At 38.9% G+C, this 16,732-nt stretch overlaps 1 protein-coding gene and 1 long non-coding RNA gene across 4 annotated transcripts in view; one reads left to right on the top strand and one right to left on the bottom strand.

Annotated features, from left to right (window-relative positions):
* Positions 1-16,732, top strand: part of BEND5 (BEN domain containing 5) — a 1,596,389-nt gene that overhangs the window by 412,713 nt on the left and 1,166,944 nt on the right. Inside the window, exon 1 of one of the 3 annotated variants that reach the window (XM_061632933.1) lies at positions 8,786-8,858. The exons of the other annotated variants lie outside the window; for them this stretch is intronic. The gene's annotated coding sequence lies outside the window, so the exon portion shown is untranslated. Of the gene's footprint in view, positions 1-8,785; positions 8,859-16,732 lie in introns of those variants that run through there. 3 annotated transcript variants of the gene reach the window in all.
* On the bottom strand, positions 512-4,036 carry LOC133387674 (uncharacterized). The gene is made up of 2 exons (XR_009763532.1): positions 3,840-4,036; positions 512-1,000 (listed from the first exon to the last, which is right to left on the bottom strand). It is a non-coding gene; the product is annotated as an uncharacterized LOC133387674 (long non-coding RNA).

Genomic DNA, 16,732 nt, shown 5'->3' with positions numbered 1-16,732 from the left:
TGTTGCTTTCTTGTCAAGATTAAAAATAAGGTTCAAATCTACCACATTTAAATATAATGGCAATTAGTTTAGATATTCTCTGTTTTTGCTTGTATTTTTATGCAAACAAAATACACAAAGAGTTTGGGAAATAAGAATTCTGTTTTTAAAGTTAATTGTAGTAGTGTGTTGTATGGAATGCAACATGATCACAAAAATAAATGTACTTGTTGCTTCTACCCAATTGCTCACCCTGCAGTTATCTGTCCATCCCAGGTTTTTCCTGATGGTCTTCCCTCTGTTTGGGGGTACAGGGGAGAGGGGTTTTGGGGGGATTTCCCTTGTGCAAGCATCATTATGCTGGTGCAGTATTGGATACAGTGCTATATTTGTGAAATGAATAAACTGATTTGAACTATGGTACCATGTGTTAGTCTACGTCAGTACAATGGAATGGCAATGACATCCTCATGGTATTATGCAATATTTTGCATGTAGAGAGTAGGAAACATAAGAATAGGCAAAGAAGCTATTATCCTCAAGCATATATTATATTTGACAAATATGAGTATACATTTTTGTTTTTTAAAATTAAATAAAAAAATAATTCCAAGGCTGATATCTATCAAACACCAACAGAAACAAAGTTCCAAAGGAGCTCTACGTTGCACACACAGTTTTATCATATCAAAGAACAAGGGCAATTCAGTTGTCTTTGCTTCTTTACCCCTTGGGATGACCTTTCACAATAAGAATTTCCAGTGCCTTATTTATAATGGCAGATCTCAAGTTTGATTCTGGCAGGTTTTGATCACTTGATGGCCCAAAAGCTTTCAAACACAGCAGAATCTGATGATTTTTTGGCATCCTGCAGTGTGTTTAAACCTCCAAAGCAACTTTTAGTCCCAGAAGTGAATTACTGAAGTGGTATAAACAAAACACGAACGTCACAAAATGATGAAAATCTCCTACAAAATATCTTTGTCAGATGGATGACAACTCTGCATTGCCTGAAAGGCATCTGTAACAAATGTATATTCTGTAAATAAAATTCTGATTTACAAAGAAAGCTGAAAACCTAGCACAAATATCAATAATTTAAATGATTATTTGTTTATGAAACACAGAAAGCTTCACAAAACATCAAATATCAATTATTTATATCTGCTCATTGTTCTGTGACAGTAGAATTTTAGAAACATACTCCTGGGTCACATTAACATATGCAGTATAACAGGTCACCTAGAATGACAGATTGCTTTCACAACAGTTGTCTGAATTTGTTTTGAATTCCCTACATCTGCATTAAGCTTATTCAAATATTAATATTTTGTTTCTATTTAAAAGGGCTATGTCTGTGATTTGCTAATGTGTGACAGATTATTTACCTGCATATTGCCCAAATATTGTCCTTTTGTATTCCACTGTGTGTAGGGTTGTGCTGAATGTTCTCCAGAAAATATTTTCATTATAAAAGGGGGGTTTCAGGGACCCTGAAAAAAGTTTCTGAGAACTGCTCCCCCCCAAAAGTTAAACCTTTCATGCAGGGCTGGCACCAGATAGTGGCCAGGCTGGGCCCGGAGGGGCCCTTGAGGGACCTCCTTAGGGTGGGAGGGTAGAGCTTCCATTCTGCAATCCACGACAGTGGCAACTCCCGATCCTGCTGTGGAGTGGGAGCTCCCAGGCACCTTCGCCCCAATATAGTTAGTGTGGGCTATTTATGCCCCACTTACCTCTATTGCTTCTGTAAATGATGTGTGTACTGTGCACCCATGCCTGCCATCAACCAAGATGGCTGTGGAGGCTTCCCATAGGAGCTGAAGCCCTCACACCATCTTGATTGATGGCAGGCATGCATGTGCAGCACACACATGCCTACCATCAACTAAGATGGAGGTAGAGGCTTTTCTAAGGGGCCTCCTCCTCCTCCTCTTTCGATTTATATCCCACCCTTTCTCCCAGCAGGATCCCAGGGTGGCATTTACAAGATAAATAGAGGTCGGTGGAATGCCTGGGGGGGTTATTAGCCCTGCGTGTCCTGTATAGAGGGGTTGCGCTCCAGCACTGCAGGCCCAGGGCAGGCTGGACCCCAAGGGCCCCAGTATGCATGGTGCCAGCCCTGCTTTCATACCTATTTACTGGTGTTTGCAGCCCAGACTGACTAGCAGTTCCACCAATTTTGACGTCTATGCTTTTTCCCTTTGCCATTTTTCCTAGTAACTATGAGGTTGTCATGTAGCAATTCATATTTGTTATTCACTAACAGGCAAAAACCCTTGCGGTTTAAGAATGTACCTATAGCCAACAGATATTTCTATCAAACTTTAAAAAGCAGGGAAATTGGACAGCTATAGTGAATGCACCAGGGGAGCAGGAGACGTAACCTCCTCTCTGAGATATTGTACTGTTCTACAATTTTGTAAACACTCAAACTCAGTTTGGGTTGGTCTTTCACAGTCCAATCCACTTGCTGTGTAGCTTGGAATAATTTGGTAACATGCATCTCTGAGCATTTGGTGAGTGGTGGCAGACCCTGTATCTCTACAAAGACTAGTGATCAAATTAAAGAACTATGTCTTCTGAAAGTTACCATTAAGTATCTGAGTTGGCAGGTTTTTCATGTGTCCTTGCCTGCAGTTCCTAATGTTCACTGAAAATGGAAATGGACTGCCTTCAAGTCAATCCTGACTTATGGCTACCCTATGAATAGGGGTTTCATGGTAAGCAGTATTCAGAGGGGGTTTACCATTGCCTCCCTCTGAGGCTAGTCCTCCCCGCTGGCTAGGGCCTGCTCAGCTTGCCACAGCTGCACAAGTCAGCCCCTTCCTTGTCCGCAACTGCCATCTGGGGGGTAACTGAGCTCCTTGGGACTATGCACCTTGCCCATGGCTGCACAGATGGCAGGGCACATAACCCCTGTGGGGGTGATCTTTAGCTGGCCCTTTACATCCAGGAGACATGAGCGGGGATTTGAACTCACAGAATCTGGACAGTTGCAGTTTAATTTTGTCTATTTTGATCATGAAACATTTGTATGCTAGTGTAACTCTCAGGAATCTGGCTTCCTTTTTCTTCTATAAAAGTTTTAAAAGCACACAGCAAAATTATCCCTGCTCATATGTGACTGCCTTATTTTAGTCTCCCCATTAGACAGGAACAGGGGTATAACAGGGTACAAAAATGCCTTCCTGAGAGCAGCATTAAGGTTGGAGATGCTTGGGTACACCAGACTGGCTTCAGTGATGTGTCCACACAACTCTGACCTCACTGCTGCCCTGCCCTATCCCTGTACCATCCTGGTAAGCAGTGCCAATGCTGCTGTCAGGTAGGTGGCTCTGTGCCCTCACCTCACTATGCGAGCCACTCCTGCCATATGGTTTCCACATTGAATAGCTCTGAAGCAGTGCTTCCAGTATTATTTCTTTCAGAAACCGCTAATTCATTTATGTTCCTTTTCATTTATTAAATTGTATTTAAGTTGGGAAGAAATTATGTCAACTACACTACACCAAACAACAATATGGGGGGGGGGTTATTTGGGATTTTCTCACAACTGATATTTGCTGGTCATTGTATTGTGTGTTGAACCATGCAGAATAATACTATGCCAAGATGCAACACATAAATGAATGGTTGACCATGCAGCAACACAATACTTTCCTGACTAGATGATTGTAACTGTCAGCTTTTACAGGGAGATGTCAGCATCGGAGGGATGCAGGCTGGGCTATAAATTTCTTAGTATCTGTCAGGGTTGTAAAGTCTTTAGCCTGCAGCTTGAGTTATAAATCTGCCAGGCTAGAGAGATAAGCAGGGGGAAGGCATGATAAGGTCAGAGGGTTTGTTCCAAGCTCACGTACCAAGTCAGTGTCCAAGAAGCAAAGTCAGTGGGGGATTCCTAGTCCAGTTTTCTGAGAGGTCAGTCTGAAAGTCTGGATTCTTGAAGACAGAATGAACACAGACATTGTAATCAGTAGCCTGCTGCAGTCACAAACTGCCTTTTAAATCCCATTCCCTAAGGCAGGTGCAGGTAATCAGCCTCCCGGCCTCCAAAAGCTTGCTTGTCTTAAACGGCCAGGCCGGCTACACTGCTGCATGACTGTCTGTCGTCTTTGCTCTGCAGGTGGGAGGGGAGTCTCTTGTTCACTGTCTGAATCTGGTTGAAGGGCTTCAGCTGTGTCTTGGACACTCTCCAGCTGAGGGAGAACTGGTGCTGCATTCTCAGGAGTTTTGTCTGTTCTTCCCTCTGGGTCTGCTGCTGTTACTCCCAAGTCATCATCCTCTTCCCCCTCTGAGGACTCCTCCAAAGGGGGCATGACAGTAACCAGGGCCAGCTGCAGCTTTGAGGAAGCCATGGGCGAAGTGTCCTCTGGTGGACCTTTTCATCAATGCAATCCCCTGAGACTTAGGTGGCAGTTGTGATGGCAATAACACTCAAATAGTGGCTGAAAGCTGCCATGTTTATTTCCAGAATGCTCTGGAGCACTCAATGTGGTATCAATTTGCAGCATTGTGGGAAATTTAAATGAATACTCACAGACTCAGTGACCAAGCATGCAGTTCAGCCCCAGAGCTTACCTAAAATACCAGGGGCTGATGTTAGGGCTGACTGTAATCCAGGCTGACTTTTAAGACAGTTCAGAAGTTGCTGCTGATCCAGAATGTGGCTGCCCAGCTGCAGGGAACATATCCATGACACCATTTCTGAGACAATTTCACTGGTTGCAAGTTAATTTTTAGATTCTGATTAAGCTATGTTAAGAATAGAAGAGCCCTGCTGCATCAAACCAAAGGACCATCTGGTCCAGCATTCTGTTCTCACAGTGGCTAACTAGATACCTATGGGAAGCCTGCAAGTAGGACATAAGAGCATCTTCCGTTCATGATCTCTAGTAACAGGCTTTCATAGGCATACTGCTTCTGATACTGGAGGTAGTGCATAGCCATCATGAGTAACAGCCATTGATAGTCTTATTCTCTATTAATGTTTTTCCTCTCCATATGACCCCACTCTTCCCATTAACTGCCTGAGATCATTTGTAGAGGCTTTGATCTGATTCACATGCTAAGAATAGATGTAAAATCATTGGGCACAGGTCTTTGTCACTGTGGGATGCTTTCTTTGTGGAAATCCCTTTGGAAATCCCACCAAATATATCCCTTCAGAATGGTAGGAGGCTGATACCGACTTTCTTGGCTCAGCTGGCTTTGTGGCTTTTACCCACTTTAATGCTTTAAACTATTTTACTGTTTGGTACAGCTAACTTGTCATTTATGATTTTCTTTTTTTCCGTGTTTTATTTTATTTATTGCTGTATTTTATCTACTGTTATACTTTGCATTTTGTTGTTGTTGTGGGTTGCCTTGAGGCCTTTTGGAAGGCCAAATAGTGGGATAAAAATATTTAAAACAATTACTTTAAAAATGAAGCTTAAAGAAGCAAATATCTACAGTTTCCTGACTTTCTTCTGAGCAGATGCATGCTCAAGAGGAAAATTATGCCAAAAAGAAAGACAAAAAGTAGTGACATTATAGTACATAAGAGGTTTTAATTTTAGCACTTAGAAAGAATAAAATTGGCTCAAGGCAGTTAGATTTTCTGTTTGTATAAATCCCGGGGCTGTTCTAAGGTTACAACAGATGCTATAAAGTACTGATTTGATGCCTTAATTATATAATAGACATCATTTATTATTTGGGTGACAGAAAGGAGGGGGACGGAATGGTATGGACAAATTGCATGATGCTATAATATTTTTATAAGGCTATAACTACATTAATATTCAAATACTACTGATGTAATACCATCATTTGGTGTTTAAGAGTTCTGAATATGACTGCTTCACATGCCAGTTTACTTTTCAGGCAAATTAGTAATAATACTGAACATCAGTCAGTGCTATATTGGCAATGTCTTTTTTCATCAAATACATATACAAAACAGGAATTAAGAATAAGCATTGAGAACAGTCAAAAGAGATATGATATGAATCTGGATATGAAGTGTCACAGGAATGAATATAAATTAATGTATGAAGCTTCTCATATTTAGGACTTAATGGACATATTCCTTTTTCTCCTATTTAAATAAAAGATCTAAAAGTGATTATTCTCTTGTTACTTATTAACAGCAATGCTGCCAGGTTTGAGGGTGTCCTGGGCAATATTCCCCGGGGGGGGCACACCACCATACCACTCTCCTGGTTGCTTGCTCACCCACACTCACCCACCCTACTTACCAGGAAGCAAACAGACAGCTCCCATTGGTTCCTTTTCTGTTGCCTAGTAAGTGGGGAGCGGGGGAAGACTATGTTCCTTTTTTCTTGAAAATCAGGAAAAATGCTTGGTCACAGGCAACAAACCAGCCAATTAATACTCCAATTATACAGATAAGAAACACTGAGGCTGGTGTCACCAAGCAACAATATCACCACTTCTTCATTTTTGTCTCCAGTTAACAAAAGCAGATGGAAACATACCTGCTACTATCAGTGGAAACTAGGATTGCAGTGACAGACAGCATGGGAACTGAGTGTCTCTCTCCATGACACCCTTTCTGAGGGTGACTGTGAGTGGATGCAGTGGTGGCAGGGAAAAAAAAACTTTGCTACCATCATTTCCCTAGACTATGCTCTGTGATGAGTTCTAGCCTGTCTTTGACTAGTTTTGTCACAAATCTTCTGCCACTCTCACTCAAGTCATCTTCCCTCCTGTTTCATTTCTGTCAGCTCCTGAGAGCACCAAAGAGCTAACTTAGTTGAGCTCCACTTCCTGGCCATGTCTCCATTCTAAAGGTTGACAGGACTTTGACAGGATTACCAGCTTGTGTAACAGGAAAATACCCAAGAACCATCAGACAACCATTCTGATCCTTCAGGCTTCTGGGAGTGACCATCCTAATAGATCTACAAAGGTTTTGGATGCCGATGATTCTAAACATGACTAGACAATTATCTGTCCATGAAAACAGAAATATCGAAGCCCTCCCACATCTAGATCACTCTAATCTTATCCAGCACAAAAAACCTAGTCCAACATGTGTCCAGATAATTGTGTGAGGCCAGAAATTGTCTGTGTTCTTAGTAAAATAACAGCTATGAAAACTTTTCAAAGATTTTGTTGATTATACACCTGAAACTAATTTTCTGATATTAGGTTAATAATGCTGTACAGCAACAAACATGCCTGGTTCCATTACCAATATCAATGAAATCTGAAATTTGAAATTAAATATTACATTTTGTTACTATTCTGCAACATGGAAGAAGATTAAGAGAGACCTAAGCTTTAATAGCAAAGCCTGTGATTAACCTTGTAATGGCAATAAAAGTCGTTCAAACTACAACAAAATATCACCAATATCACCAAAGGCCTTCCTGTCTAGCACTGAATTAAATCCGATCTGTGTCTAATTATTGGAGAATCTCTTGTTTTTTCTCCCAGAAAGACATGATCCCTGTGATGCTATCAGTAATTTAGCTAATTTGCTTTTCTGAAGACCATCTGTTTTCCCCACATTCAGCAATATAGTGATAATTTTTTGTTCCTTCCTTATGTATCAAGTCATCCTACTTCCTTCCTTCAACATTACACAGTGTATTGCTCAGTTTCTCAACACTCATGCAATGAAGACTCCCTTGGGACTTGAAAAACTAAGATATATATTGTGGCATAAGCTTTTATGAGATAGAGCCTGCAGCATCAGATTTATAAAGTGATGTCATAGTTGGGAGTTACATACACATTGGAACTGAGGAAACACATTTTTTCCCACTAATATTTTCTCTACCTATTTTTCAGCCATTGTATATTTGCCTTCCAAGTTGCATCTTATCCAAGGACATGTTAAAAATTAGACAATGTAGAGAGTTAAAGTTATAACCTGATCTATTATAAAGGCAAAGAGTGGATAACTATTAGTTATTGTCAAGGAAGTTGAATTCCATCAAAGGCTTTTTAAATCAATATTATAACAAGAAAAATTGACCTTGATGCAAATTTCTGTTCTGTACAACAATTAATGCAACTTAAGTTCTGCCACATGGATAGTGAATCATGGAACCCTACCTAGCATTCTGTTTCAGTGGCAGCATTAATACTTTTGAATTAGTGCCATTTTTTTTGTTAAACTTCATCATGTTGCTTCTCACTGAATAATAATACCCTTAAGAATGGAAACTTGAATCAGTCTCAGCTTCTTTCTTTAGAGAATGTAAGATACCAGCAGATTTTGCAAGTAAACTTGTAAAACAGCCAGCTGTTACCACCCACCTGCAGCCATAATATTGATTGCAAAGAACATGGATGCCTAAACATGGAAAGCTTCTCTAATTATGTGGAAATAGAGAAGTTTAATGCTGGATCATACTTGAAATGCCATGTTGCAAAGACAATTACCAAGGTACAGAATGTATCATAAAGAATTAAACATTCAATCAGTTCTTTTAAAAAACATGACTTTTACACCAAGTATCTCACAGTTATTGCCAGAACAAAATAATTGTTTCCATTACTAATCATAAGAACCCACAAAAGACAACCATCTGACTATGTTTTCTTAAAGAAAATACAGCTGTTTTTGCAGTGTTTATGTACAGCAAGTTATAATATATTGGGCCAAATACAGTAGTCTTATTTCTGTTTTGCTCTATGCGCTATTTAGACTTTTTTCTTTCTTTCTTTCTTTTTGCTTCTCTTAAAATATCTTTAATGCTAAGTCCACTAAGTGATGAAAAGCATGCAAATATATAAGCTCTCCTTTTCATTGCCATTTTAAATGAGTTCTGTAGCTGTGTGATGCTTTGACAACTTAAACATAACAAGGCACAGGTGCTCCTGATTAATAAATCAGCTAGGGCTCTGTACAGTTCCCTCCACAGGTGAGAATGAATTTTCTTTCCTTGACAGCAGAGAGGATTTGAATATTTGTTAACTGGTAAGGGAGGATTAAATGCCATACATATTTAAACTAAAAAAAACCCCATGTGTTACATAAAGGGGGAAAATCAATAGGATATTTAAAACAGTAATGCTATTGAAATGAAAACCATAGTGCAAGATGTAATATTTACCTGTGAAGTTTGTACAGGTTTGATTCATTTGCATAGTCACAAGTTGCAACAAAAGGTAATGGTTAATAGCTGTTCTGATTGGATTGCATTATAAATACCATGTAAATTATCTACCTTTGACAAATGTTCATAAAAAACAACACATGACACTATGAAGATTGCAATGAACAATTATACTGGAAGTATAGGGTTTTTATTTAACAAAATTTATATCCCTCTTGATTGTAATAAAACCTCAAAGAAGTTTACAAAAAGTATTAAAATTGTCATTGAAAGTGTTAAAAACAACTAATTAAAAATTTAAAAGATAATTAAAATAACAATAAGCTAAAAAAAAGTTTAAAGCAAGTGAGATGGTGTTCATAGCTCAGTCACAGAGAACCTGTGTTACATGCACAAGATACTAGGCTCAGTCCTCAACATATCCAGGTAGGGCTAGAAAAGGTTCCTGTCTGAAACACTGGAGAACCACTGCCAGTTAGTTTAGAAAAGAAGTGGGGGACCTTGGGCTCTTCACATGTTACTGAATGACAACTCCCATCAGCCCTAGCATGGCAAATGATCCAGTAGGATGGGACCTGTAGTTCAGCAACATATGGAGAGCTAAAGGTTCCCCATACCTGCAGAAGACAGATCAATTACCTACTGCACTTCATGAATTATAGACTAGGATGACCAGCTGCTCTACAATACGAAATCCATAATAACAGAGACAAATTCTTGGAGCTTCTTTATTCCAGTAGCTCCCTCAGAACTGTAACCAAAATTAATACTCAGCCCTTCTCCAAACACTCTAACCCAGTGTTCCCAACCTTTTTTATTTTTTTGTTGCTGGACTACAACTCCCATCAGTCCCAGCCAGCATGGCCAATGGTCAGGAATTATGGGAACTGTAGTCCAGCAACAAAAAAATAAAAAAGGTTTGGGAAACACTGCACCCTATCCTTTCTTTTGTATTACTACCAGATCATTTTTATACCATATCTACATTGAAGTAAGTCCAGTTAAATTTAATGGGGCTTACTCCCAGGTAAATGCAGCTGGCTTGCAGACCAGTAGGATTATCAGTGTAAGCCTTGGTGGATCAGTTGTTTTCGGTTCAGGAAGTATGACAAGATGTGGTTGGGATTGAGTACTTCAATCTTTTTTTTTTTTTTTTAAGAATGATGACCTGGGGGCAAGATCGACTGGGGGAAGGTAATCACTCTCAGTTTAGCAAGTTAAGGGGGGTAGGCAGGAAACAATGGATATTAATGACTCTTATTAACAATTCATTGACACAAACTCAGTGCAGAGAAAGCTACATAAAATTCACTTTTTTAAAAAAAACATGCCACTTAAAGCAGCGAATGGTTGCAAGTAGTCAAAGCTGGTACGAAAGGAAAACAAATTTGCCGATGGTGTCAATTTTTGTTCATTGAAGGCCTCAATCCCCCTGTGAAATGTGAGCCATTGTGTGTGTGTGTGTGCATGTGCACATGTAGGATGACTGGCTGCAGCTTATATTGTTTAGGCTATATTGAAACAGCAGTTTATTCAATATTCCTGATGTTTCCTTATCTGCAAATTGCAGCATTTTATTAGCTCTTTCACATGATGTAAAAACCACTTCTGGAAATCTAGTGGAATATAGTGGATTTTGGTGCTCATTTCTGTGTTAATTGCTTCCAGAAAAAAATCCATTTGCAACTCTAGAAATTCCAGAAAATAATGGAAATACAGTAATGAAATTTGGGGTGGTATACTGGCATACAGTTCTTTCTGGCCATTTTTGTGAGGAAACAGCAAGATACATATGCAGAAGGGGTGGGTGAGTAACAACATGTCCAATAACATTCATTGTTGTGTCACAGTGCACCCACTGTTGTGTATGAAATTTAGCACAACATGGCAGTATAATGGTGAAAAAGCTACAGTTCCATAATACAACAGATACTGCAGTGTGAAAGGAACCTTAGAAATTGTGATACCATTCACATGTGGTACCATAGTCATACCACAACCATTATAATCAGTAAAACTAATGCAATATACCCCATGTCCAAATGCAGCCTTAGGCACTTTCTTTAATGATCATTTGCAATAAAGAACTGGTGTGGGGAAAGTAGTAATGTAGAGTTGCCCAGCATTAATTGAAGAGCAAACACAGCCTGCTGAGTTAACCCAATTAAGGGTTAGTATGCACCTGCAGTTCTGTTTCGTCGTCAAATGAAGTACAAATATGTGTATTTATGTTTTATTTTTTAAATAAACAGTTATGTATAGATGCTGGGCACACCTTGCTCATTGCCAGTTCTGATATTGCCAAATTCCTTTGACAGGTGCAGTTTATTGTGGTAATTGTTATAGTTAACTTAAAGAATCTTATTGAACCATACGCTAGTTTGCTTGGTTGCTGTATTCAGAACCAGTCCAAGGTAAATTTAGCTCAGCATCATTTGGGTTTTTTTAAAAAACCAACAACATCAGTATGTTCTTTTAATCTTCCAAAGACACATGTAGGTGAGAAAAGAATAATTTTAGGTAAATTATTTGGAAAAGATCATACAAGTAGCAGTTGGAAGTCACACTTTCCTATGATGCAGTTTCCTGCTAGATGATCTGTTCAGCATTTGTCCTGATTAGTTTCCACAAAGTTTGTGGGGAAGGTATGCAATATCAGTTGTTCATTGAGCATTCCTTTGATTTCTTTGCAGGAAGGTTATGTGTCATATCAAGCACACTTCCCAAAAGTCCAAACTATTTTGGAAGTAAGTTTGTTGAGCAAGAGCAGTGAATTCACTTTAATTGTGCAACCTGAATTTGCTGATATGTGGTAGATTCCCACCCACAAAATAGAGAAAATCTGGAAGTACCCTTTCAGTCTTCATGAGTCCTGACATAAGAACCATGAAATAGCAGCTGGAGAATGAAGGTGCTTCCTGCATAACCTTTGATATTTCACAGGTGAAATCGTGACATGCCTATGTGTGAATTCCTGGTCAATCCAGGGATGTGTCCTGACAGTAGTGTATTAAAGTGGTGCACATAAAGAGAGCACAAGAGACAGAAACACCCCACCCATTAACCACTTTTATAGAAAAAAATGTATGATGGATAAAGAGTGTAATTAGGTAACTGTTTTGCATTCAGTTTTGAATTGTACAATCTGTGTAGGACTACACCCCATATTTTGGATAATATAGTATAGTTCATCCCTTCCTTCAGTCTTGTAAGTTTATTGATAATGATGTATAAAGCACTTTAAAGTTTGTCACATCACAACTTTAGTGGATGCAGCACTGAACATACCTCTGAACTACATGATTATACTTGCTGACAGGAGGCAGATTGTTTTTGAACATTTTAATGTAACTCTTTGATGTATACTACTGTACAGTACCTTCAAATCCTGACCTAATGAAAAGGTTTATGTTCATAAACTATGCGAGAAAGTGTGCTAACAGAGCAATCCTAACTATAGGATGCCAGTTTAATTTATGCTGGCATAAATTATGCAGATATAAATTACACCTATTTCAACCTCTGTTCAGGAGGAATTTGACTTCCATCACCCTTTTTGCTGGCTTTTTCTGCCTGGTTGCTAAGGGGCATGACTGAACTGAAAGTTTAGAATAGGTGCCTCTCCTTGCCCTGCTCCACCCCTGCCACATCTCTGGAACAGTTCCTTTTGAAGGGCTCACACTGGCATATGTTATGTTGGCATAAGTGCCGGCTGAGCTAGAGTGAGAACTTACGCCAACATATCTCTGGCTCAGCCAGGGTGAGGGACTTATACCTAAGTTCCGCTGAATCTATTCATCTATTCATCCCAGCAGAACTTGGGTTTCAATTGCTCTGTAAGTTATTAATAAAATTCAGAAGTGTGTGTACAGTTATAAACTGGAGGAAGGGCTTTTTAATGTAATAGCTAATTAAAATAATAACATATGTCTAATTCTTAATAAAAAATCAAGAAAGTCCATGACACAATAATGTCTATAAGCAACAGAAGAAAAGGATGGGGAAGATGGGTGAATTTATCAATTTTGGTTTCTCTCAGTTTCTCATTTTTCCAATGTTAAGTTTTTTGGGGGTAGTCTTCATGAATATTCATCACCATTTCAGTGTGAATTTCTCCAAATATACGTCTTTTTGTATGCAATTTTCACTAATATACACATTTTCCCAAAGCAATGTTCCTTAATAAAATGCATTTTCAGAAGCTATTTTCACTAATATATATGCATTTTTGTACACATTAATTGGCTGGAGAACTGCATTGCAAAATTTGGAAAAGTGCAAATTTCAAAGGATGGCTATGTTTTCCATTTGTGTGTTTCAGAAAGAGTGAATTAGGTAGATTTGCCTTTAAATGCAAACTACATCAACTTTCTCCCCATCCTTAAGTTTTATGGATTACAAGGAGCCTGGCTGACTACTAGATGTAAGCAGCTATATTTTAATTTTCTTTCTGTTATATTCAACTGTACTAATACATGAAGGTGGTGACAAGTAGACTGAACCAAATACTTTCTTTGCCCAAACCATTCTCTTTCTTTGCAACTCCAGAAACAAGAGTGAGCCACATACCTGGGAACAAGTCCTATGTATAATTACTTGGAAGTAAGTTCCATAAAATCAGTGGCACTTACTTCTGAGTAATCATATTTAGCATTGGGCTGATAGCTAGCTGGCTGTGATCCTGCCAAGCTTGTTTCTCTGATGAGAGTCACTATTTCTTCTCAATTTGTGAGCATAATAATCTACTTATTTAAATAGATGCTCTACACAGTGTTTGCAAAGACTACAGACAAGAATATTATGAGGCCAATGAAATGAGCATTAGAGAGAAGGAGAAAGGAACATGGCTCCTCAGTTTACAGAAACAGGAAGTAGTAGTTAAATTGCTGTTGTAAAACCTGAATCAAATTTCAAAGTGGTCTCCTCCTGGTGTCCTTTTCTCCAGACCTGTAAACTATAGCTGAAGGTCTGATGATTTTATTTCCACTAATTTATAGTCAGCCATATCTTCTGTCTCATTCTGTGTTCCCACTTCCTTGTTTTCTGACTTTTTCTATCCAGTGCACAGGGGAAAGAAGAGTCAGCATCTAAGTTGTGTTTAGAACTATGACTTTTGAAACTATAAAGGTGAGGGGTCTGCATTTTCGTTTAAAAGAAAACATTTCATGCCATATGGTTTCCTACATTGGTTTCAATGTAAATATATGGTCAGCAATTTGATTGATTGGTTGGTTGAATTTGTATCCCGCCCTTCCTCCTGAAGGACTCCAGTTTTGGGCATCCCTATAATATGAAGTATATACAGTTTAGACAGATTTATAAACCACTTTGGTACACTTATCTTTGTGATTAGTGTTTCCCAAAACTTTACCTAGAGCTAAACCTTCTGTAGGCATGTATGGTGCAAAACCTGACACAAATCCCACTAGCCACCAGGAGCAAAGCACTTTAAAAATATTAATAAAAGTGGTCATATGTTCTACCCAAACTTCACCTATGTCTCATCTCTTTCATGGCTGTGGTCACAATAACAGAATTATTATAGGGCTTTGAAAATAATTGCTGTTCTCTGAGTTAAATCAGGACAGTTGGAGAGTCAGCTTCTTGTTCCTTAGAACAATGTCTATATTGCAGCGGGAAGCCCTGTTACTATGCAAGGAAAGTATTACAGGAGCACAGGAATAAAAAAAACACATTTCTGTTACAATAAGGGGTAATATCCTTCAATCATGAATTAACACAATCACATGAAAGCATATCTGCATACTCACTCAAAAAATAGATGGTTGTCAATGGATGGGGAGTGATGGTGGTGATTATCCTGGAAAACAGGGTAAGCTTTTGTTGTGGGCAGGGTGGCAATTCAGAAAATTTAAGACATGCTGCATTGTAATGGAATTGATAGAAAACTGGTTGTTATGTGCCTTCAAGTCGATTATGACTTTTGGCGACCCTATGAATCAGTGACCTCCAAGAGCATCTGTCATGAATAGGGTTGCCAGGTCCATGGCCTGAGACTGATCCTGTATCTTTAGGAGAAGAGAAAGTCAGCCAAGTGCAGGTGTTCTTGGCCTGGTCACCAAGAGGTCTTCTATATCTTTAAAAGTTGTGCAGGGAGAAGGGAGAATTGCACATTGTGGTTTTTCCCATTACAGAGTTGCAAGAACACCTGCACTTGGCTGACTTTCTTTTCTAAAGATACAGGATCAGTCTCAGGCCAAGAACCTGGAAACTCTAGTCATGAACCACCCTGTTCAGATCTTCTAAGTTCAGGTCTGTGGCTTCTTTTATGGAATCAATCCATCTCTTCTTTGGCCTTCCTCTTTTTCTACTCCCTTCTGTTTTTCCCAGCATTATTGTCTTTTCTAGTGAATCCTCTCTTCTCATTATGTGTCCAAAGTATTATAATCTCAGTTTCATCATTTTAGTTTCTAGTGACAGTTCTGGCTTAATTTATTCTAACACTCAATTATTTGTCTTTTTCACAGTCCATGGTATGTGCAAAGATCTCCTCCAACACCACATTTCAAATGAGCTGATTTTTCTCTTATCCGCTTTTTTCACTCTCCAACTTTCACATCCACACATTGAAATCGGGAATACCATGGTCTGAATGATCCTGACTTTGGTGTTCAGTGATACGTCTTTGCATTTGAGGACCTTTTCTAGTTCTCTCATAGCTGCCCTCCCCAATCCTAGCCTTCTTCTGATTTCTTGACTATTGTCTCCATTTTGGTTAAGGACTGTGCTGAGGTATTGATAATCCTTGACAAGTTCAATGTTATCATTGTCAACTGTAAAGTTACATAAATCTTCTGTTGTCATTACTTTAGTCTTCTTGACGTTCAGCTGTAGTCCTGCTTTTGTGCTTTCCTCTTTAACTTTCATCAGTATTCTTTTCAACTCATTACTGGTATCTGCTAATAGTATGGTATTGTCTGCATATCTTAAATTATTGATATTTCTCCCTCCAATTTTCACACCTTCTTCATCTTGGTCCAGTCCTACTTTCCATATGATATGTTCTGCATACATATTAAACAAATAGGGTGATAAAATACACCCCTGTCTCACTTTCCAATTGGGAACCAATCGATTTCTCCATATTCTGTGCTTACAGTAGCCTCTTGTCCACAGTATAGGTTGCGCATCAGGACAATCAGATGCTGTGGCACCCCCATTTCTTTTAAAGCATTCCATAGTTTTTCATGATCTACACATTCCAAGGCTTTGCTGTAATCTATAAAGCACAGGGTGATTTCCTTCTGAAATTCCTTGGTCCATTCCATTATCCAACGTACGTTTGCATTATGATCTCTGGTGCCTCTTCCCTTTCTAAATCCAGCTTGGACATCTGGCATTTCTCTCTCCATATATGGTAAGAGCCTTTGTTGTAGAATCTTGAGCATTACTTTACTTGCATGGGATATTAAGGCAATAGTTTGACAATTACTGCATTCCCTGGGATCCCCTTTCTTTGGAATTGGGATATATATTGAACGCTTCCAGTCTGTGGGCCATTGTTTAGTTTTCCATATTTGTTGACAAATTTTTGTCAAAATTTGGACAGATTCAGTCTCAGTAGCTTGTAGCAACTCTATTGGTATGCCAGCTGTTCCTGGTGATTTGTTTCTTCCAAGTATTTTAAGAGCAGCTTTTACCTCGCTTTCTAAAATTTC

Source organism: Rhineura floridana, chromosome 6, assembly GCF_030035675.1.
Source record: "Rhineura floridana isolate rRhiFlo1 chromosome 6, rRhiFlo1.hap2, whole genome shotgun sequence".
Classification (NCBI taxonomy): Eukaryota; Metazoa; Chordata; class Lepidosauria; order Squamata; family Rhineuridae; genus Rhineura; species Rhineura floridana.
This window is presented reverse-complemented; position numbering and strand designations above follow the sequence as displayed.